At 36.3% G+C, this 22,031-nt stretch overlaps 1 protein-coding gene across 7 annotated transcripts in view; it reads left to right on the forward strand.

Moving 5' to 3' along the window:
- The window catches only part of Mef2c (myocyte enhancer factor 2C), a 138,022-nt gene that overhangs the window by 14,460 nt on the left and 101,531 nt on the right, over nucleotides 1-22,031 (forward strand). The gene's annotated exons all lie outside the window — the stretch shown is intronic.

Genomic DNA, 22,031 nt, shown 5'->3' on the forward strand with positions numbered 1-22,031 from the left:
TTAGTGTTTGGTGATTCTGAATATTTGTACTTAGGGGAAAAGGCCAAAAATCACAAGTGAACTGATAAGACTATTTGTGCTGAAACCCACAAAACTTTGTAGCTCCCCCCCACACACAAAAAAACAAACACCTTCCAGCCCTGGGTCTGGAGGAGAACTATAGTGTGTTGCAGAGAGAAGAGGCTTACCATTGTTAACTACCTACTCCCTGCATTGAGGAAGGAGTCACATGGACACTGAGAACAACTAGAATATTTAATTTGGGAATAATTTGAACAGACATAAGATCATTTCAAGACAAAACTCTAAGGGCAAACATAGTAATATCTGCCCTGAATTACAGATCCTCTTCTTCACTCAAAAAGTATCTCTATTCTTGAATCTCACGAGGAAATTAAAGCTCGCCCCTCTGAGCAGGAGTCACAGAACTTGAATTTGTGCAAATATATTTTGCCTGTTTTGTAAATACCAGCTCTTCTAAAAAGGTAGACTCTTTTACTAAATAATGCCTCGTAAAGAAGTAATCAGCTATCTTTTCTCACTTTATTTTTTAAGAATTAAAGGAAGAGTGATTTTGGAGTGTAAAGTTTCCCTGGTCCTCCAGGAGATGAACTTCGGAGCCGTTTTAATCTCAAAAGTACTTTTTGGAATTTTCAAGTTGCCTCCTTGACATGGGGAGTAACACTGTGCTTTGTGGTTAGGAGGTGACCCCTTTCGTTTGCTTAGTCATAGGTCTTTTTTGGAACACAGATAGATTATTTTTGAGAAGTTGTCCCCAAAATGTGTATCATTCGTAGACGAAGAAACCCATCAAAGGCTCTCATCGCAGACATAATGATAGGTTGGACCGCAGTGACCAGAAGGCACTCCACTCAGTGTTGTTTAGAGAATTCAAAGACAGTTGTATTCTTTTTCCATCTGTACCAACATATGTTGACCAGTTGGCTCAATTCTTGCTGGCTGGGTGGTTAGAAGCAGGACTGATCTTCTATAAATATAATCGATACTTTCAACTATGATTTAGGAATTAAACATTTTTCCCTTCTCCAGTGATCTCATAATTCTGGTCACTTTCATGATAGATTTTAAAGGCTGTGTTACTCACTTTCAAGTATCATTAATTATAGTTATATGCAAGTATTAAAAGGCATAGCTTTTTAGGAGCACATGAGATACTTGGGTGCTGTTTGAAGGGCTCGACGATTTATAGCTATTAAGTCACTTATTTCCTGAAAAGTAGTGAGATAGACACTGTGATATTCTGCATTTTACAAATAAAGAAACTGAGGGAACTTTTTAAAAACTAACTAGCCTAGTGTTTCCCTCCTGATTAGTGACATTAGAGCCTTAAAAGACATGGTTATCGTGGTCTGCTCTCCTGTAATATGCAAGCCAACATCTGACATACATTATTGCATATGTTAGATAAGAAAAAGGAAAGACTCAAGTGTTGAATCTTAATTTGCATGGTATTTTGGGGAAAGTATTCGGTAAGCCGGGAATAACATTATAACTAAATCTCTCTAAATATGTCTGTGTGTTTTTAAAGAACACTGACTTACTTCTTGGCTTATCATATAATTCCATGACTTTAACCTGGATGGAAGAAAAGTTTATTACCCATTTGATAGATCTTCTCCTAAGACTATCCTATTGCTATTAGTGAAAAGATTTTTTTTTCAGTTACAATATTAACCTTGGGATGTGAACATCTGGTTTTATGTCATCATTATCAAATGACCTTTACTTTACTTCTCCTTTCTTGGACTGTTTTAGTTTTTTTAACTATCACTTGCAAGAATCATAGTGATTGGTATAGTTTTAGTTTAAGAATTTGAGCTGTTTGTCAGAGCCTATAAATGAATATTAAATTAATTTAGGGAAATAGATAATTTAATTAGTACAGATGGATATTCTGAAGAATTTGAGTTTAGAGATACCTTTTAACTTGTTCTTTTTAGTTCAAAAAGAAAAAAAAATGACAAAAAGCTTAAAACCAAAGGCAGACATGAAATAAGTAGTGGCAAGTTAGTATTGGCCGTATGATGCTTGAAAACCAGGAAATAGTATATTGTTTATTCTTCAAATATGCATGGCTTCTAAGTTTTTCAGTGACTAGTTCTGGTCCAGTAAAACAAATTTTAAAAAGGAAAAGATCAGTTTTAAAAGTTTTACTATGAGAAAGAAACCATATGAATTTTCTTTCCTCTAATAAACAGTTTCCTTGCTTTTTCACAAAAGTTTTCCATGGTCTTGAGGAGAAGCAGAGACACAGAGGCTGGCAGAGGTCAGATGGACTCAGATAGTTCTAATTATCAAATGTATAAATTTTCGACTTCAGAATTAATAGTTACTGTATTTTAATGTCATGGATTCCTTGCCACATTTCCGCAGTTTATATTAGTAACTGCCTTTGGTTCCGCTTTGTTTCACCGTTGAAGAAAATGAAATATTTACTTGGATTACCATGCAAACACTCAAGTAATTATGTTTCAAAGTGTGTTTGTTAGAAATATGGCTTGAAGATCTGGGTTCTCGTGGAGGTATTTGGAATTCACTGGCTCCAGGGATAGAGCTACGGCTTCCATGTTAGTTTGTGGAACCAACCTGGTGGAGGCTTTGGTGGGCTTTCCGCCATGTTAGTGCCTCTGACAACACCCAGCACTTGTGCTTCTCTTTCTAAGGAAACCTTGAGGCCCATTATGCCTACTTCCTGGTGTGATTTTGACTAAAGTTATTTCAGTTGCCTCTTTGGAACCTTCCAACTGTAAGGTGGACTCTTAAATCTCTATAAAACATGGAATTTATATTTAGCATCTATTTGAGTTCTAAATATACAGGAAATAAGTAGTCACTGTAAAGGCCTGGATTACCCAAAGCCTGAAGAGGAAGTCATAGCTGTTGGTTAATTCTATAAAAGATAATTACATAAAATTATTAGTAATATTTCCAGAAGAGGATTGTGATGTGGCTAAATTGCATATCAAAAGCCTTTTGAAAATATTTAATCACCCAAAGACAGATGTTAACTAACAATTTTGCACAAACAGAATCCATTCAAAAACTGTGAGCTATAATTGGCATTAGGTGTAAGTTAAGTAACAAGGTTATAGGTCCAAAATATTGGACTTTCTTCAAACAATTAGTTTAGATCCTATATTCTTAATCCTGGCTATAAATGAGGAGCTTTAAAAAAAAAACAGTGTCCTGTACAGCCTACAGATTCAGTTGAGTTGGCCTACCCCCTGAGCACAGTAGTTTCTTGAAGCTACATGGGTGCTTTTAATGTAAAGCCTGGATTGAGAACCAGTAGTTAAAAGCTAAATTCTAACTTAAAGACTACCATGAACTTGCTGACCTCCAATGGTTCATTTTGGACATAGTTTATGAACTTCTAACTAATCAGGCAACTCGTTCACCTATGTTTAATGGAGGGGGCTTGCTGGCCGTTAGTTAGGGATACAAAGGTGAACTCTGAGGGCCCTGCCCGGAGGAAGTCAGTGTGAGGACTGCAGCCTGTGTAATAGAAAGTGATGTGACCGACACTGTACAGAGCTCTTAAGGGATGGAATGTTCAATTCCTTCTGGAGATGAGTGGTCTGCTCCGTCTTTACTAGAGCAGAGGACATCGGAGGAGAGTTTGAAATGGTGATTCAAATCTTGGAGTATTCTTGGAAAAGTGAATTTTGGACGCTAGTGCCTCTCTCAAAACAGTGGATTTTCTGATGGCTTTTATATGGGCTGCCATATTGTCACTTTGCTTTCCCATTTAGAAAAGCTGCCTAGACCTTGCCTAGGACTTTAGGCTCTGCTGAAATCGGAGGCAGCTCCAATGAAACTGAAAATGCTACCAGAAGCAGAGCTAAACTAATCTCCTTTCAATTCTCTAGGATGCCACAAAAACCCTTGCTGTTGTAGATCTCTAAGTCACTGGGAGGCCTCAACACCTCCACCCCCATGCACGCCCTATTTGCTAAACACAGCTGAAAGGAAGGACGCTGGGGCCAGGTCCTCCCCTGCAAGCCACTGTTTAGACAAAGGATGTAGAGCATGCTATGAGTAGGGAGAAAAGCACCAACAGGGAGATGCCCCAAGAGTACTTTATATAATGGGGTTCAACTTTTATCTCTTACAAAAAGTGTTTTTTTAATTCAATTGGTATGTCTCCTTCTTTATTCTTGTTCTAAAAAAGCAAATATAAATAAAAGCACTTGAGGAGTGACTTATTCTTAGGAAATGTATTTGTTCATATGAAAGAAATTCTATTAGAGGTATAAAGTACCAGTAGAAGGAAATATATCTGTAAGTCATAGCAAACCATGGTGTTTTAAGTCACTAAGAATCCGAAAAATTGTTTTTCCATGTTACCAAACAAACATAGAAGGTACACACATTACTTCCATGTGTATATATATGTATGTACATTATATATATATATATATATATATATATATATGTACAGATAGATCTGACAAAGGACAGAAAAGGCAAGACATGGTGAATAAATACAAATCCCACAAGTTCTATAGAAAAACATTTTTATTACTTCAATAAGACACCTTAAGCTGGGCATGGCAGCTTGTGCTTGTAATCCTGACCATCCTGAACTACAAAGGGAGAACCTGTCTCAAAACAGACACGTCCAGCTTTATATATGGGAGGTTACATGATTGTCGTAGCTGTATAAAGGAACAAACTCTAAGTCTGTTAAACAGCATTTGACTTCCAGCTGTTAGACAATGAGCAAACCAGAAGTAAACCCAGTTATATGTTGGGAGAGAGGTAAAGGAATTGATTTATACTATTTGATAATGTCATTTCCTAGTGACCAGAGTAGAGAATGAAATTGTTATGAGAGACTGAGGACTTCCATCTAATGGGCTGGCTTTTTTTGGAAGTCATAAAATGTAGTGGGTTTAATTTCAAATAGATAAAACAGTAGCATCGTACATACAATAGAAAATTGTCACTGCAAGTAAATTAAGCATACAACATAGAATTCAATTAGTGTATTATTAGAGATTTACAAGTCAGTAAATATAATAAGGTGAGATTTATTTTTTTGAACACTATTGGAAACCCTCCAAAGATTTAATAGGACCCAAGTAAAAATGATTGTTTTCAATCCCCTGAAAGTCCCCAACCCTGGTTTTGCAGAAAAGGGTATATTTATCAGGACTGTGCTATCTCAGAAAAACAAAGTTTTTTAGGATTTTAACTTACAAATCCATTGAGAGTCAGTGAGATGATACAGATGAGTTATTTTTTCTCATTTTGTGCAATAGTGGAGAAGTTCTTTCAGGCAAATCAGCTTATAAATGAGTAGATCAGTACGTTTTGAGAACATACTATATCCCAGTGAGCTATTCCAGCAGCATACCTGTATTGAGGTGTTGTATTTCTAAGTTTAGTACAGTGAACTTCAGACTTGATTTCACATTGGAACCTCTTGGAGAGCTTTTGAAAATAACAGTCTTGGGAAAGCACCTCCAGAAATTCTGGTTTCATTGGTCTGGGATGGGTCTACATATCTGTCGTTGAAAAAAAAAAAAGAAGAAGAAGAAGGAACTGAAATGATTCAAATGTGTAGTCAGGGTTAAGAACTATCATTAACAGAACATCCAGATTCTCTTCATCTTTGAGACATCTTTGAACACTAAGGTGAAATAAATATTGAACATTAGTACTATTTCCCCTCTAATTATGGGCATTTAAATCAAAATATTGATTCATTAATTTATAAAGAGAAGTTGTGCTGTCCACAGAATCTTCCTTTACTCGGTTAAAGAGGCGAGCAGCACCATTCCAGTTTCTAAATAATTGGCGTTTCTGAAGATGAAGTAATAGGGGAAGTGATGACCTTTATAAATAGACTGCCTAAAATATTTGGCAGGAGGGGTCAAGATGTAGGCGAAGCTGGAAAGAGACTTTAGTTGGGGTATTAGCCAGGAGCCAACAGTTGTTACATTCCCTAAATTTCCTGAAGAAAAGGAACAGTAAGAATCCCTTTAAAAACATTTTTTTCCTTCCCGTGTATAGTCAGTGAAACCCAGAAGGGGAAAAATAAAATGTACCTTTTGAGCCAAAATTAGGTCATGCCAACCACAGCAAATTGGAAGCTCTACTTAAAGTGTGGCCTTGCAGGTTTCTGTGGATCACGCCCATGTCACGCACACGGTGGGGCTGGCGCCCTCAGCGTGGCAGCGGGCTCTGCCCACGGGGCTGACACCCAGCCTGCTGCAGGGACGCAGACCTGACCGAAGGCTGTGTCTGAAAGGGCTCCTTGAGACTAAGGCATTTCTTTAAATATAAAAAATAATGGATAGTTTTTAAAAAACAAAGCACGCTTTATTTTATGTAAATGTTGCTAGAGGAGGGAAATGTTAAGGAGAGCAGGAATGGGCCTGGCAGCATAGTGACCGGCAAAAAGGCCCACCTTATTTATAAAAGGAAGGAAGGGAAGGAGAGAGGAAGGGAGGTGACAGGAGGGGCGGGAAAGAAGAGAGGAACTGACAAAGTAACCATTCCTTCGGACTCACCTCTCACACTAGGGGCGGCAGGGCCCAGCCTGGTGGCTCATGCCTGTAATGCCAGCGTTGTGCAGGCTGAGGCACAACCCAAGTTCAAACCTGGCCTGGGCAGCTTACTAAGTGAGACCGTGTCTCAAAATAAAAAATACACAAATAACTGGGGATAGCCTCAGCACGAAGACCCTGGGTTCGATTCCTGGTACCACACATGCATACAACACACACACGTACACACACACACACACACACACACACACACACACACGGGAGCACATGGCAGGATTGTTCTTTTTCCAGCCTCAAGAGTTGTGGAAGAAAATTAAAAGGTGCTTGGTTCATTCCATTGGTACTTTCCGTTGTTATTAGAATGGTGAGCCTACTGTAAAATGTAATTTAGTTCCATTATATAAAAGAAACTGCTACCCTTCTTTTCTACTTGCAGAACATAGCATTTCATTGGTGTTTCTGGTCATTATTAATGTGTTGGGTTGCTCATAAAAAGGTAACTTATTTCCATTACATAGAGGAAATTTATACTTTTTCTCACTTGCAGAAAGTATTTAATAAAGTAGTAAGACCTGTTAGGGTTTAAGAAGCTTTGTTATAGAATGTTCTACAGAAATATAGTTGTATAAGGAAAATGTTAATGTCTGTTATAGTATTCTGCTTTAAAGAAAAAGAAAAAAACTAACATTTGTTGAACATCACTGAATACATCTTCCATCCACAAAAAAACAAACAAAAAGCAAACTGATTTCAGACTTTGTTCCTAAATAAGCAAATAACTTGTAGCCAAGGGGCTTGTTTGTAAACATTCGATTTACATCAACATCATATCTACAGAGAGATTTTTTTCCTCTTTGAGAGAAAACTCCCCGTGTGTACAATTAATTACCAGTATAATTTCCAAATTATTGGCTTTTCATAAGATGAGATAGCAGTGGTCACATAATATTGTGTCTTCTAGTTTCTGAATTTGGATATTCCATAGGAGACTAAAAAAAAAAAAATGCCTTCTTTCTGTTATAGAAGAGTGCATTCTTGATTAGTTAGCACAGGAACTTTCATGTGTTAAATGGCATTCTTCGGTTCTGCATCCCATGTTGGAAATGTAAGGCCCAATCTGTACTTTGGGAGAATTCTGGAAATGCTTCAGCCAGGAGAAAACACTTAAGCTAAATCTTAAAGGAAGAGTTGGAATACTTTGGCCTGTAGACACTGCCATATTACTCTGCACCTCGTAAAACTGTCAGGCCCCAGTTTACAAATAATTTGTGTCCCAAATGTCGGTTTCAAAATTAATATTTGAAAAAAGGACAATTTTATTTTTCACAGGAACAATGTGTAATGGGTAATTATCATTCATAAGCCCACAGAAAAGAACTGTGCACCTCTGTATTTATAAAAACATTAAAATTTTTTTCAAATAAATTTTAGACAATAAGAAGAAAGACTGGGATTGTAAGACAAAGAGTTAAATGATATTGTTCAAGTCTGCCTTCACTGATACTATTAGCCCTCTGTGACGGGCAGAGGGAATGATTTAGAAATAGTCTCTAGTAGAGTCCATGATGCACAGGTCACGGACTGCGTGACCCCTTCAAAGTGAGATCTCTCCTCTGGTGTGAATAAACTATAACAGTGCATAAGATCCTAATGATAAAATTGACAATGTGAAATAGGAAGAAAGGGGCTAAAAGTGTAGGGAAAGTGGGAAGGGTAGGGGAAGGCTAATAAGAGAAAAGAAAAAAATATCAGAAGATGAAAAAATGGAAATGAAGTGTTTGTAAAGGAGGGGAAAAGGGGGTGAAGGGAGGGCAAGGACAAGGGGAAAAAATGAGAACCAAGACCTGTCATGTAAAGGTACAAGATCCCAATAATGAATGCAACTGTACTGTATACCTAAAATGTACCAATAAGCTCAATGAGGAAAAAAAAAGTGAAATTTCTTGTCTTCCTGTTCCTGGGGAAGACTTCATGCATGATGCTTTGGTGATGTGGGTGTCCACTGGAATTTCAGGATTATTGCCTAAAGATATAAGTACTATCAGTTCATCATGGGGGGGGGCATCGGGGATTGAACACAGGACCTTGCATTTGCGAGGCAGGCGGCACAACCACTGAGCCAAACCCCTGGCTCCAGTTCATCATTTTTTAAAGGTAGCTTTTCTGGTTCCTTCCTGCAGCTGTATAATAAGCATCTCTGTGAATGTTTATCAGTTACCTTCAGTGGACGTTTGGAATATGTGAGAAAGGAGCAAGAACTAATGGCAAGAAGGAGATGGGTAATGAAGTGCTTGTGTCGTGCCTAAGAAGGATTGAACTAAGCTAGCATTAGCCTCAGGCAGGTGGATTCCACGCTCCAGACTCTTCTCAGCTCTCTCCGCATGTGCCTGTGTCTTCCTCAACTCCTTTTGGGCCATCTCTTTCAGTGGGTTTTGTGGCCTATGGCCCCCGAATTTAAGCTTTTCCTCTGATATGGTTAATAGATACTTATTAAATGAAAGATCAAAGAAATTCTATGCTCCTTCCCTTCTAATTTCTGAGGGTGGATTTCTATTCATACTGGGCTCCCCAAAGATGGCCAGGAAGCTGCCTTTTACCATAGGTGGATACTACACAGGAATACTGAATTGAGGAAGAGAAAAAAGATTCAGGGTGGACTTGAATTTAAAAAAACTTTCTGCATGCAGTTTGTCACAAGGTGATTTGCTTACCTGGAAACCAGGACGGAAGCCTCAGGAAGCTCCTGACTTTTGCAGTGGAGTAGAGCTACGTGGACATTGAATTGATTTTATAGACATATGTACTTTCACAGATAGGACTTCTTTATCAAGAAATTCCTGTTTGCTGAAGTTAATTGGGAGGGAATACTTTGCTAAACCTTTTCTGTGAGTCTAAATAAAACATTATCTAAAAGAGTTTTCTTGGTGGTGTTGTATTAACTTCCTTGTTTTTAACATCTTGCCTTGAGACTTTTTTCTCTGTACCATCTAGACCAGGACCATAATTTGAGCACCCATTCAACTGCTTTGCAGGAAATCTGAAAAAGGGGAAGGAAAATTCATGCCACACGCAGTGCAGTTTTTTATTCACTGCCTTTTACATTACTTATCTGGCTGGCTAGGTGTTCTATTCTTTGGTATTAGAAAAAGAATCTGTGGAGAGTTAAGAAAAAATATCCAAAATTGCTAAAAGAAATGTATCATCTTATTACTCTGTGTTAAACTTGTGAAGATGGTTTTTCTGGAACATGAAATGATTTTTTTGAAGATTCACGTATTTTCAGATCATTTAAGGAAATAAACTCGAATGTGGAATTCATTTTAAATGCTTTTAAAGTATTCTCTATAGCATTTTTCAAAACTCTTTCTGGTTCCAAAATTTACTACCAGCAATTAAAAAATAAGGCATCAGTCAGGGAAAGACTCCGGAAGCCCCTCTTTAAAATGTCTGTTCTTCAGGTTTCTTCGGCAAGGACAGCACTGGCTCCTCCCACCATCTGCCTCCCTTCCCCCACCGTGGGGTGTGAACCCCATCTAAGATCCTCGCCGATGGGTCGCCCCATTCACACAAGTGCTAAAATCAGGATGAATTTCCATTTCCTGAAACACGAAAGTACAACCTTAAAGACGGCTGAAGACAGTTATGACGCATTACGGTCCTTCTTTAGTGTCACAGTACAATAAATGACAACTTTGTGACTTCAGTGACCCCGGCTCTGAAGCACTGGGTAAAGTGATATAGATGCAACTGCATCGTAAAATGGAAACGCTGCATGAATGTCACTTATTCCTCATCTACATTAGATTATGAATTTCTTCATCCTGGGGACATTGTCTTATTCATCTTGGTTTCCTCTCCAGTCTGAATTGGTCTCTTCCACGTAGCAGGAGTTCCATCGTTATTGAATCAACGTGAAGAAAGTGAAGGAGCGGCAGTCAGTGCCCTAGGACCTGATGACAGAGACATGAGCAGCACCTGATGCAGCCCTTCCTTCCGCCATGGGGCGTTGCCCAGTGCCTTTGGCTTCCCCGCATCTTATTTCACTGGAATTTATGTGGGCCTATTTCTTGTTTAACTTCTATCTGATATTAGCATTAATATTTAAATTATTTGAAATATCCCTAATTATAAGTACTGTATGTTATTATTTTTGCTCAGGTTGATAGAATTTAGGCTCTTTAGGGAATACAGACATGAAGGCTGATTCACCTCTATATTCAGGACAGACCGATGGACTTAGAATCTTCCAGTTACCAAATTACTTGTTGCCCTAGGCCTGCTCTTCTATTTAGCTCAATGGCCAGAGGATGCGGATCACTACCCTATAAATCATGGGACTAATATCTGTTGTACCCACTACAGCTTTGGCCAGGAGAATGAGGCTTGGGAATCACACTGGAGACTAAATCTTTGGTGTGACCAGAAGGCAGGTTTCTTTCATAGCTGTCCAGAGCTGTTCTCAGAGTCCTGTGTTTGTTTTGCATTACCCATTTCTTAAATTATAATTTTGCATTTCTTTCTCAGACTTTGCCAGTATGGAAAGTTTCTTAGTAACTGGGGTTCTTGTCTGTGTCAGTAGTGAAATCCCTAAGATAATGCTGCTGTTGTAACATAAAATGGTGATGGAAGATATATGGGTGATTCACTAGATGACATCTTTTTGGAGTTTAAGCATTATCCAATATAGTCCTGTATGCTGCCTTTTTATTTTGTTCTGTGATGACCATCTGAGTAGGATAATAGTTTATTTATTTAAACATCTGAGGAATTCAAAGACACTGCAAAGGGCTTGCGTCTTTTATCAATCCACTATGTAAACATCTAACAAAAAGCAAATCATGCTTTTTATCTGTTTCACTGCTAGTTAGCAGCAGGAGATGGTAGGAATAAGAAAAAAATATAGTTAAATCCTGAAGTTTTCTTCTTTGCTAACTATCTTCATGACACATTTATTTTAGTAACATTGTTTTCTAAAACTTGCTAGTTTTATTTTGCTTAGGTTTCATTTGTGCAGGCATTTTCCAACTGCACGTATTTGTTTACTTACAGTGGCTTACTATGGTTTTCATCGTATTGATTGAGCAGGCATTATGGCAATTAACAGAGCAGTACTTCTTAGTATTGCTAATGGAAGGTGATTTGGTTACCACATATACATAGGTGTTTTGTAATTGACTCTTTTTATGTGTGTTTATAATACTGGGGATCGGTTGAACCAATAGCCTTCATATTGAGCTACATCTTAGCCTTTTAAAATTTTTGTCATTCTTTTTTACTTTGTGATAGGATCTCCTTAAGTCACTAAGTTGCCTAAGTTGTATTCAAACTTACAGTCTTCCTGCCTCAGCCTCCTGGGGTGCAGAGTTTCTAGTCCTGCCCCTTTACTCTCCATTGGTAACTGACTCTTGCACTTGGGTAGTTCAGTATAGTAACCTGTTACGAGGAGGCACCCAGCTTTACTAGGGTACACTCTTAAGAACAGCATATATCCCATTTTATTATCACGAAGGAAATAAAATAATTATGATAAAAATTCTTTGTTAAACAAAGTGTTCTTGTTGTTCAGTACACTTATTCCAGATGGTGGTTATTATAGCCAGAATCCAGTGTTCAAATGTGTTGAACATTGCTTTGAACATTTCTCCTACAGAACCTGGCTCCTCAGTGTGATTCTGCCTTCTTTCATGATGTTTCTTTTTCCATCCCCCTACCCCGGTACCAGGGATTGAACTCAGGACCTGGCACTTGCAAGGCAGGCGTGGTGCCACTGAGCTAAATCCCCATCCCTCTCATGATATTTCCTGAAGTTTCTTCATCTCCACTTGTTGCCACCCTTGTTTTAGATGTGTGTTTTCCTTACATTGGTATTTATGTAAGAGAGATTTAAATTGTTTATAGTAAAATGACGTGAATTTTTAATTAATATAAATTTTGAATCTCTCACAAACCAAGGTTGAACACAGTTTAAAATAAGAATGCTACATTTGTTTCAGTCGTATCATCATGCCCAAGAAGAGTCTATCAAGTTATTGTTTTTATCTCTGTAGTACTAAGATTAGAACACATTCATTTGCATATTACAGTGTTGTACAATTCCTTTTGGTCATTTAAGTTTCCACTTGTCATAATGGAAATGTGACAACCTTAAATACAAATATAGTTTGGTAATTTGCTTGTATTCTTGATACCTAAAGCACTTATGCATTGAATCTGATTGTATTGATTGCATTATAAAGCTTGAAGAAATAATCATCTCAGGGCATTTTAGTATAATTAGAATGCTTTAAGTTTTTAGAGACCCTGAAAATAGATTGTATAATATCAAGTATTTGTGATATATATGGTCTTTTCAAACAAATGCATACAATTCATAATTTTAAGATATGAAATAAAGAAGTATACACTACTAAATATTGAATTTTTATTACTTAAACTTACAAGCCAGTCATCCAGAGCATGAACATTTTAACATCAGTGGCCAATAGAATGTTGTTACGTAGAATGTGTAAGTTAGTGAAAGAACTAGTCATATCCTACCAGCTAGAGTATACACACTGAGTGAATTCATTACATCATTTTCCAGCACAACACTTAGCTCAGGCTGGTTTGTATCAAAATGGAAGACAGAGCAAAGTCATGGCATTATTCTGATACTGAATCAAACATTAAATAATTCATTATATTTGTTATATATTAATTCTCCCTTTAAAAGATATGTGCATCTATATCATGGAGTCCACTACAGTCGTGATATGTGTGTGAGGACTGGGGTTCCATTGGCTGCTTCCTGGGGAGGTGGCGGCCACTCTGGGCATCAGAGTGACCCTGAAGAACAGCAGAGTGAGCCTTTACTCGAGGGCTGCTACAGCGCTGATATCTTCCATATTCTCATCGACTTTGACCACCACCACTCATACGTGTTCATAAAGCAATCCAGGTAGCCATCATTTTTCATTAAGATGTTGGATTCTTCTGGGCCTCATGGTGCACGCCTGTAAACCTAGCACTCAGGAGGCTGAGGCAGGCGGATCACTGTGAATTTGAGACCAGCCTGGGCTATATAGTGAGTTCTAGGTCAATCTTAACTACATAGTGAGACCCTGTCTCAAAAACCCCAAAAAAGAAAAAAAAAAGATGTTGGATTCTTTTTAGCCTGATGATTAAGGAGTAGACAGAGCAAGCCCCATATCCACCAGCTACCATGCGCAAGAGAAGCCTCCTACCTGTTTCCTCCTCTGTAATCTGGAGCTGGTTATATACAGCAGGGTTGTCGTGGAGAGTGGATGAGTTAATGTGTGTAAAGCACTAAGAAGAGTGAATAATGCAAAACGAGGATTTGCAATCATCTTTCTTTTTAATTTTAGCAAGCTCAAAAGTTTGCTTTGAAAGATTTTTAGTTTTTATTTTTTGTGGTGAAGGTATAGGAAATAAGTTTTGCAATTGCCTAGATAAGGCTACATCATCTTACAAACTGGTCATTACAGGCAACTTTGCTTTTGCATTTTCTATTTTCAAAGTTTAAAAATATTGCAGAATTTTAAGGGTTTCAATTCAAATTATTAAATTAAAAATAGAACTAGGAAATAATAGATTCGCTAATTTCTGGGAGTTTCTGAATTTCAAAATAGTGATTAACAGCACTTGAAGGAACACAAAAACCCATCTCTCTGAAGCATAGAGAAAACAAAAATTTAACCAATAATCTGACTAATATAAAGTTTCAGAGTTAGATACAAATAAGATGACTTCAATAACCCAATGGCATAGTAATTTTGGTATATTTATCATAAACATGTGACATTATTATTTACGCATTTTAACAAATAAATTTCACAATGCTCGTAGAGTACATAAAAGATATTTACCATAAAATTCAACAGAATAGCCAAAATGATCTGCTCTGCCTCTTAACATATGAATATCAAGATTTAGACCATTGGAACATGTCAATTTATGGGCACCTGTTATTTTCAAATTAACTAATTTAGGAGCAAATAGATTGAAAATACTTTAAAGTTCTTAGAACTAACATATTCTTTTAAAAAATATTTTCCAACATTGAGGAATTTTTGTACCATTCCATAGAGTATAATAATCCTCCATGGCCCAGTTAGAAAGTAGTTCAGTAATTAGAGGATCTTTTAACCAAGTCTTTCCTGGAGAATGGTGACAACAGCAAGAAGAATTTTTATCCCTAAGAATGACAATTTTTAATCAAAATCTAAACTATTCTTATCAATATGCCGCCTCACTCATCAGTGTACCTAAGGATGAATTAATAACATTTAAGAAATTGCTTAACTTAATTGTAAATCCCTGGTTTTCAGTATGGAATGAGAATTTGCACTACTTAAGTTTTCAAAGTATGTCTCAGTTTATCTACCTTATTGAAATTAGAATAAATATAATAAGCATTAAATAACATGTAAAGTATGTAGCATATTACTTTTATCATTTAGTATGTAGGGATAAAAATTATGAAAGTGTGGATTTTAACCAAAAAAAGAGGTAGTTTTCATTCACAGTAGATTAGTCAAATTCCAGGAAGTAGGAGGTATTACATAACTAGAATGTTGTACCCATTCCCCATTTGACCAAATTCCTGAAACTAGCTTTGTTTTTTATTTAAAAATAGTTTATAGCTTTGAATTCTCAAACTTGGATCATTATAACTTTTTTTTTTTTTTTGGTATTGGGGATTGAACTTGGGACCTTGCACTTGTGAGGCAGGTAGCAGAACCATTGAGCTAAATCCCCAGAACCTCATTATTACATTTTTAAATCATGCAGATTCACTCTCCCACTCCTTCTGCTACTTGTGTTTGGAGAATTTTTATTAAATGAAAATTATTCTACACCATCTTTGTAAAAGTTTTCATAATATAAACAATTATAAATCTCAGCTAAAATATTCTATATGAATTTTAGCTTTCGCACCCTGTGCCCATTATTATTTATAATTATAAGTTTGCAAGTGCAGTTTATTTGCACCCTGTGTATTGCCAAGTTTTACTCATGTACTTTATAAATGGAATTTATTTGAATCTAATTTTTGTAATTTAGATAATAGTTGTTTGTATTCAAATTCAAATTTGAGAAACTCCTTTGTAATGCATTTGTAATCCAAGTCATTACCAAAAGTTATGTAAATAGAAACAAAATAGAGTGATCTTATATGGAAACCATTGACTGTTGTCTGGTCTTGTCTCCTAACTAAATTATGTAACTAGTCAGCCTGTTCAAATTCTGTCCAGAAGTCCTGAGATTATTCTCTTTTTTAAGCATAGCACTTTCAGAGATGAGTTACTAAAAGAGAAAAAGAAAAGTAGTAATAGAGGAAGTTGGTATGGAGAATTACCGCTGGACTCAGCTCTTTTGATCCTTTTCTAAATATAGTTTTAAAATATTGTCCAAGCCAGCTGAAGTAAGCATGGAAGTACTTCTTCATGTTCTGTCTTTCCCAATGATTCCAACACTGTTTTGATGAACTAAAAGTAAGTGAAACAAAGAATTCAGCCCTGAGTTATAATATCAAATTGAAATTACTGATGCTCCAACTATTATTAAGACATTGCTAATCTTAATATCGCAACTAAATTGGTATTCCAGGGCTAAAGCAATAGGTTTTTAATAGAGATGTCTCTTATGAGTGTTTCTTATTATAATATACTGGGATATCATTTATTGTTTGAGGGTGTGATTTATTCTACTCAAATATAAGCCCCATCAAGAAGATGTGTTCATCTATTTTTATTGTAAGGTACATAAATATGTCTGCTACACTCTAGTCAATAGATGTATTCAGAAGCCAATATGCCTACATGCTCACATTTCTTCTGTAAATGCTGAATAATATTGATCAATGAAAATTACAAATCTGCAGTAGAGCTTAACTATTGAGCACTAAATCATTCTGTTACCAAGTCTGTGTTCCAATGACATTTCTAGATGAAAAAAAAAATCATTACTACATTTAAAACATATTTTGTGCTTTTGCAGCGATGTAAACAAATGTGCGTTTGAAGGAAAACTCACAGTGCAGCCACAAATCATTCCTTCAAAATTCAAAGTGCCATTTCAAAAAATGGTTCCATTTTCAAAATAGAATATTTAAAACCTCTTTCCTGCCAGACTATAAGAATTCCACGTGTTCGTGACAATTAAAATAGAAGAGTGATGGAAAGGCATTCTTCCATCTGTACTTCGGAAAAACACATTCACCCGCCCCAGTTTGTCAGTGCGCTTTAAGAGTCTGGGCAACTCTAAGTCACGTGACTGTCATGTCCAGAGCATGGCCATTAGCACAAGCTCGCAGCGATCTTGGAGCCATTCATTACACGTGAACTCCTTGCAGGGATAAACTATATCTGCCGTGTTGAGCACAAAGAGAATTCTCCTTGGGACCTTACTGCTTTTTCATTTATTCTAACAAAAGTATTTAAAAACAGACCCCTATCATGATTCTCTTTCCCCCTCTACTCCCCCAAATGACAGTTTATTCCAGCATATTGTTGCTTCCAGCTTTCTATCGTTGCTCGGGATTGCCATATATTTGGTAGCATTTTCAGAAAGAGTTGGAGTCAGTTTCATATTTGTTGTAGTCATAAACATGCGGTCACGTTTTATTACACCAGTCATGACCAAAGCAAAAAATACATGCAGTGAAGTTATGGGTTGGAAAGTTGACAGGGAAGAAAGTTCTTTATTTAAAGAATGTATTTTATTTTATCACAATTCTTATCACCATAAATTATTATCATGTAGGATCTACTGAGGTTATATAAGACAAAACAAGTTTTTTTAATCACAACTTCTGAGATGTTTATCATGAAAGATTTCAAGACATCATTGCTTATTTCCTGCTTTGTAGGAGTTTATCACACAGGTAGAAAACTGATGATTAGAAGATTCAGGTAATGGAATGGAGAAAATTGTGAGAACTAGTGAAGAAGTTATGACCTTACTAGAATCTTCTATTGCTGTTTTAGTCTCAGTTTTAGTATGTGTATGGTATGGTATAGAAGTTTTAGTATGGTATAGAAGCTCTACATAATGAAGGTTGGCTTTGATTTTAAAAAAAAAAAAAGCTGCTGAGCAGGTCATAATTTCTTACTTACAGTGACTCCTATGTCATATTTCAATACAGGAAATGAACAGTGACATAAAGGAAGAGTATTTTTCCCTAATATGGATTCATTTTAAAATTATTCCTTCCTGTATTGTTTCTGGGGTCTTTTCGCAATTTGAGCCAGCTGTTGACAACAGCATTTAGAGGCACCATTGACACAGGAAAGTAAGACAGACTCAGTTCAGTGTTCATTATTTATAACATACATTCTAATCTTCGCATGCAGTCTGAATTAATTCACCTATGGAATAAAAGTAAATTCACGGGTCATTGACATTTTTGAGTATCCCGTGTATTCGAAAGCTGCTTACAATCTCTGAGTCATGTCAGCTACACAAGGTAAATCACTTTCAGTGCAGAAACCTTAAAAATCACTTGATAAGAAAGACATGGAAATGTATTAGGAAAGGCACATTCGGTAAATTATAGCATACTGCATTTCTCATCAGTTCTCCTATAAATTTAACCTTTAGCAACACCTGTTTCCCGTTCATTGTCAAGTTCATGGTACAGCCAGCCAGAGTTCCTAATTATGTTTACATTTCTGAGGCATACACCAAATGGAAAATTAGAGGTATCTTATACCTGACTATAAATTTTAAGTAAGTGATTGTTGGAAGCCTATATTATAAAATCTTCACCAAATCAAAGAGAGCTGTCATTTAATGGGCAGTAAATATTACACATATAATACAATTTGAATTAGATAAAAGTTTACTTAGTAGTTTTAGTGTATTATATTTCAACTACAAATAGCAAAATAGTGTTTTCCAGTTCTACAGTGTCACAAGGAAAAGTCAAACAGAAACAAAACATTCTTATCTAGTGAGAATCAATCTTCAAAGTTTATTTTTAGATAACGGCTCAGATCATGGATTTATTCGAGTTTGCTCTATGTCCCTGTCAACTGATTTAGTACTTTGAGCTATCAAATGTAAAAACAAAGCAATGCAAACATTTTCTTAGAATTCTGTAAGTTCCCCCTAACGTATGTGGCAGTGTAGCAGAAGAGATAAGAACCTGGAATCTAGGGTCAGGCTCCCTTATCTCAGAACCTGGTTTTGTTACTAACGTGCAGGGAAAAGATGGAGAAATTGTGCCTTTTTTCAGTGCTTTTATTTCCTTGACAGAAATATGACAGGAAGTATGGCCACCACACTGTGAATTTATCTAGGGTAGATGTCCTATGGAAATAGGTGACAGAAAAAGTCACATCCTGCACATATTCTTTCAGTGTCACCACTGTCGCTTGGATAATTCGCAATTGTTTCACAGGAATAAACTGTCAAACACAAATCAAGACTTTCTTAAATTTTCAAATTGTATAGTTTAGATCTTCTCCCCCCACCACCACTGCCCATGTTTCCAATCCAAAACAGGATCTCCTAACACAATGGTCTGAGTTACGGACAGTCACAGGTTTTTCCTCCAAGAGATATGAAATTATAAACTCTACCTAGAAATAGAAGATGTCTATATAGATATTCTAGTTGATATCTCTCATCTTGCAGGTAGAGAAATTGCATCTTAGAAAAAATGAAATTCAAAACAATGAATTTCAGAATTATGAAAAATGCGCGTTAGATTTATTTTCCTAGCACATACTGCCTGCTTAATAATTCACCTGAGGCACTTTTTGCAGCATTTCAAAGCCTTCATATACTTTTTAAGCTTCCTTCCAAATTGCATATCAGTTTGCCACTGAGGGTTTTTTTTTCCCTAGTGTGTGGTTTTGGTTTTTTGTTTGTTTGTTTGTTTGTTCAGGTGTGTGTGTGTGTGTGTGTGTGTGTGTGTGTGTGTTTTTCTGTTTGCTAGTATAATTGAAATAATGCATACACATAGGATTTTAAGCGATGGAGCATGGCTTATGTTTGGGTGCGTAAGCATAGAATAAAGTTAAAATTTTGGGAAAAGGCAAATGGATAATGAGAAAAAGAGACCCGAAGACAAATCCTTTCATGTCAAGAGTTTAAAAAAAAAATCACAAAAACTAAAGATGTTTTATAAAATTCTGCCCACAAATTTAAAAATAAGAAAAGAGATATACCAAAGGAGAAAAAGTCTTACCACCCCACACACTGGGATTTTCCAAAATAGCTCTATCTCTCTGTCGCTGGTCTCGGTCGCCATTGTGCCCTTCTCTCCCTCGGTGGGCGGGTCCTTGCAGCGAATGGCATCCTGCATTTTGTCCATCCAGACATTTCACTACCACTCATAATTTTAAGACCGGAAAATGTCTGTTTTCTTCAAAAAAGCACTGAGATCTTACCCTGGAATAACATCATTTTTAAAAAATCTGACTATTAGATTCTCATAACTGTGAAATTTACTGAGGAAGCTGACATACTCCCAAAAACTCGCTACACTTTAGAGGTATTTTTTTGTTTTCTCTGTTTTGTTTCCTTCTGAAAACTTTTTTATCCAATATATTTAATGAAAACTAAAATGATGACAAAAAATATCACAGTTTTTCTCACATTTGTATTTACTGTAATTTTGCAACTGATTCTGTATTCAAAAATTATCAGGGAAAGAATTTTCTCACTAAGTGTTTTTTATTTTCTTTTCTTTCATGATGGATACCTGTAATTACACTCTACTCTTCCTGTATTTTATTATTTGATAATCATTGATAACTTGTGCTTATCTTACTAGAATAGAAATATCTAAATATTATAGTCAGATACATAACATCAGGAGTATAAAAGCAAGTTGACTTTCTTGATTTAGTAAAAAATATTTTGGAATTTCCATATAAAGCTAAAGAATATTCATTAACTATTCATTTAGTTTTTTCATCAGATTGGTGTTTGGCCTAATACTCACAATATTTTAGGGCCTGGGTAAGGCAGGAACCCAATATATGAAGAAGTAAACAACTTCAAAGATGAATTTCAAAGAAGAACATTTAATGAAGGAGGTCCAGAGGACTTGGATACATTATGAGGCATCCTTAGAAAACTTACTACGTAGGGCAAAGGATTGCACAAGTGGTTAAAAAAAAAGACAATCCTGACAAATGGAAATACAAAAGAATTGTGAGAAAAAAGGAAAAAATAAAAATAATATGAAACGTTTTGAAAGTTCCAAGAAGAAGTGTAGGTATGAATTTGGATAACGAGAATCAAAATTTAAATGACCATTGTAAGTGTATTCAGTTTAACCAAAAATAACAACATCAAAGGATAGAATAAAGTGTAGCCCATTTTTAATGTGGAGAGGAAAGTAATTATAGGTAATATCGGGAATGCGTAAATTACACAAGGACACGAATTTTCCTGTCATTCCCTAATAAGTCACATAGAACAGTCTCTGGAATATAATGCTCAAAAATGTGTTTTTACATTTTTATTGAGCAGTAGAATGAACTCGTGTTCCCAGCAACATACATGAATGAAAATTGTGTGGAATCAGGTGACACTAAGAAATAGATAATCATGGAACTCCTCTTGGGCAGGTCTGGTGAAAGCCTACGGTGGTTTTACTAACAGGAAGTATTGTAACATAATGCCTTTACAAGCCCACATGCTACAATTCCTTTGGATTCTTGAGTAAAGACTTGTATGCATCATGGTGATGCTCTTTTTAAAGGAAAAGAAGGATGAGCCTGGGAACCATAGTAGCTCTCTTCTTTGCAGATTTAATACATATGTGGGAAACAATCACCATGAAATCTGTTTGTTGGCCATCCACTAACATTCAGGATGTGAGTGTGCACCAAGATGACGTGATTTAACTGGTTCTATGAGAATATTTTCATCTTCATTCATAAAAAGTGTGGAATACAGAAGAGGTATAAGTTCAGTCTCTCGGGGTTCTTGATTTTGTTCTGTGTTACATTCTCCTCCATCTGTTGGGAAGATGCCCTCCAAACCACACAAACTTTAGAGGTAGCTAATTGGCATAGTGAGAATGGAACTGATTTAGTTATTAGCATGCTAATGAATCCTGGGTGAAAGGCATGTTTCAAGGTGGGCTCTTGAAAGATAGGATTGGAGCTCAGAGTTGCCTTGGTGAACAGGGGAAGAAGTCAGAAGTCAGGAATCCAAGGAGAAGAGAAAGTGGACTTTAAATACCAACTGTGCAGGAGTTAGCTAGAAACAAATCCAGCAGCAGAAAAGGCATGAATTTAAAGTAAGTGAAAAGGTAAGCATTTACTCTGAAGTTCATGCATTGAGTAATTAAAATTTATGTTTGATAATGGTACTTGCAAAACAAAGCTTTTTTTTTTTTTTTTTTTGGTACTCCAGAGCTAGAGACAGGTATATAATTTGAAATAAAGAATTGCAAAGACAGGGAAACAATAAAAACTAAAGCAAGGAAAGAACTGAAAGACTAGGTACAATTCAAGAGCATACAGTGAGGAC

This window comes from Fukomys damarensis, unplaced genomic scaffold, assembly GCF_012274545.1.
Source record: "Fukomys damarensis isolate Sample0158 unplaced genomic scaffold, DMR_v1.0_HiC HiC_scaffold_3, whole genome shotgun sequence".
Classification (NCBI taxonomy): domain Eukaryota; kingdom Metazoa; phylum Chordata; class Mammalia; order Rodentia; family Bathyergidae; genus Fukomys; species Fukomys damarensis.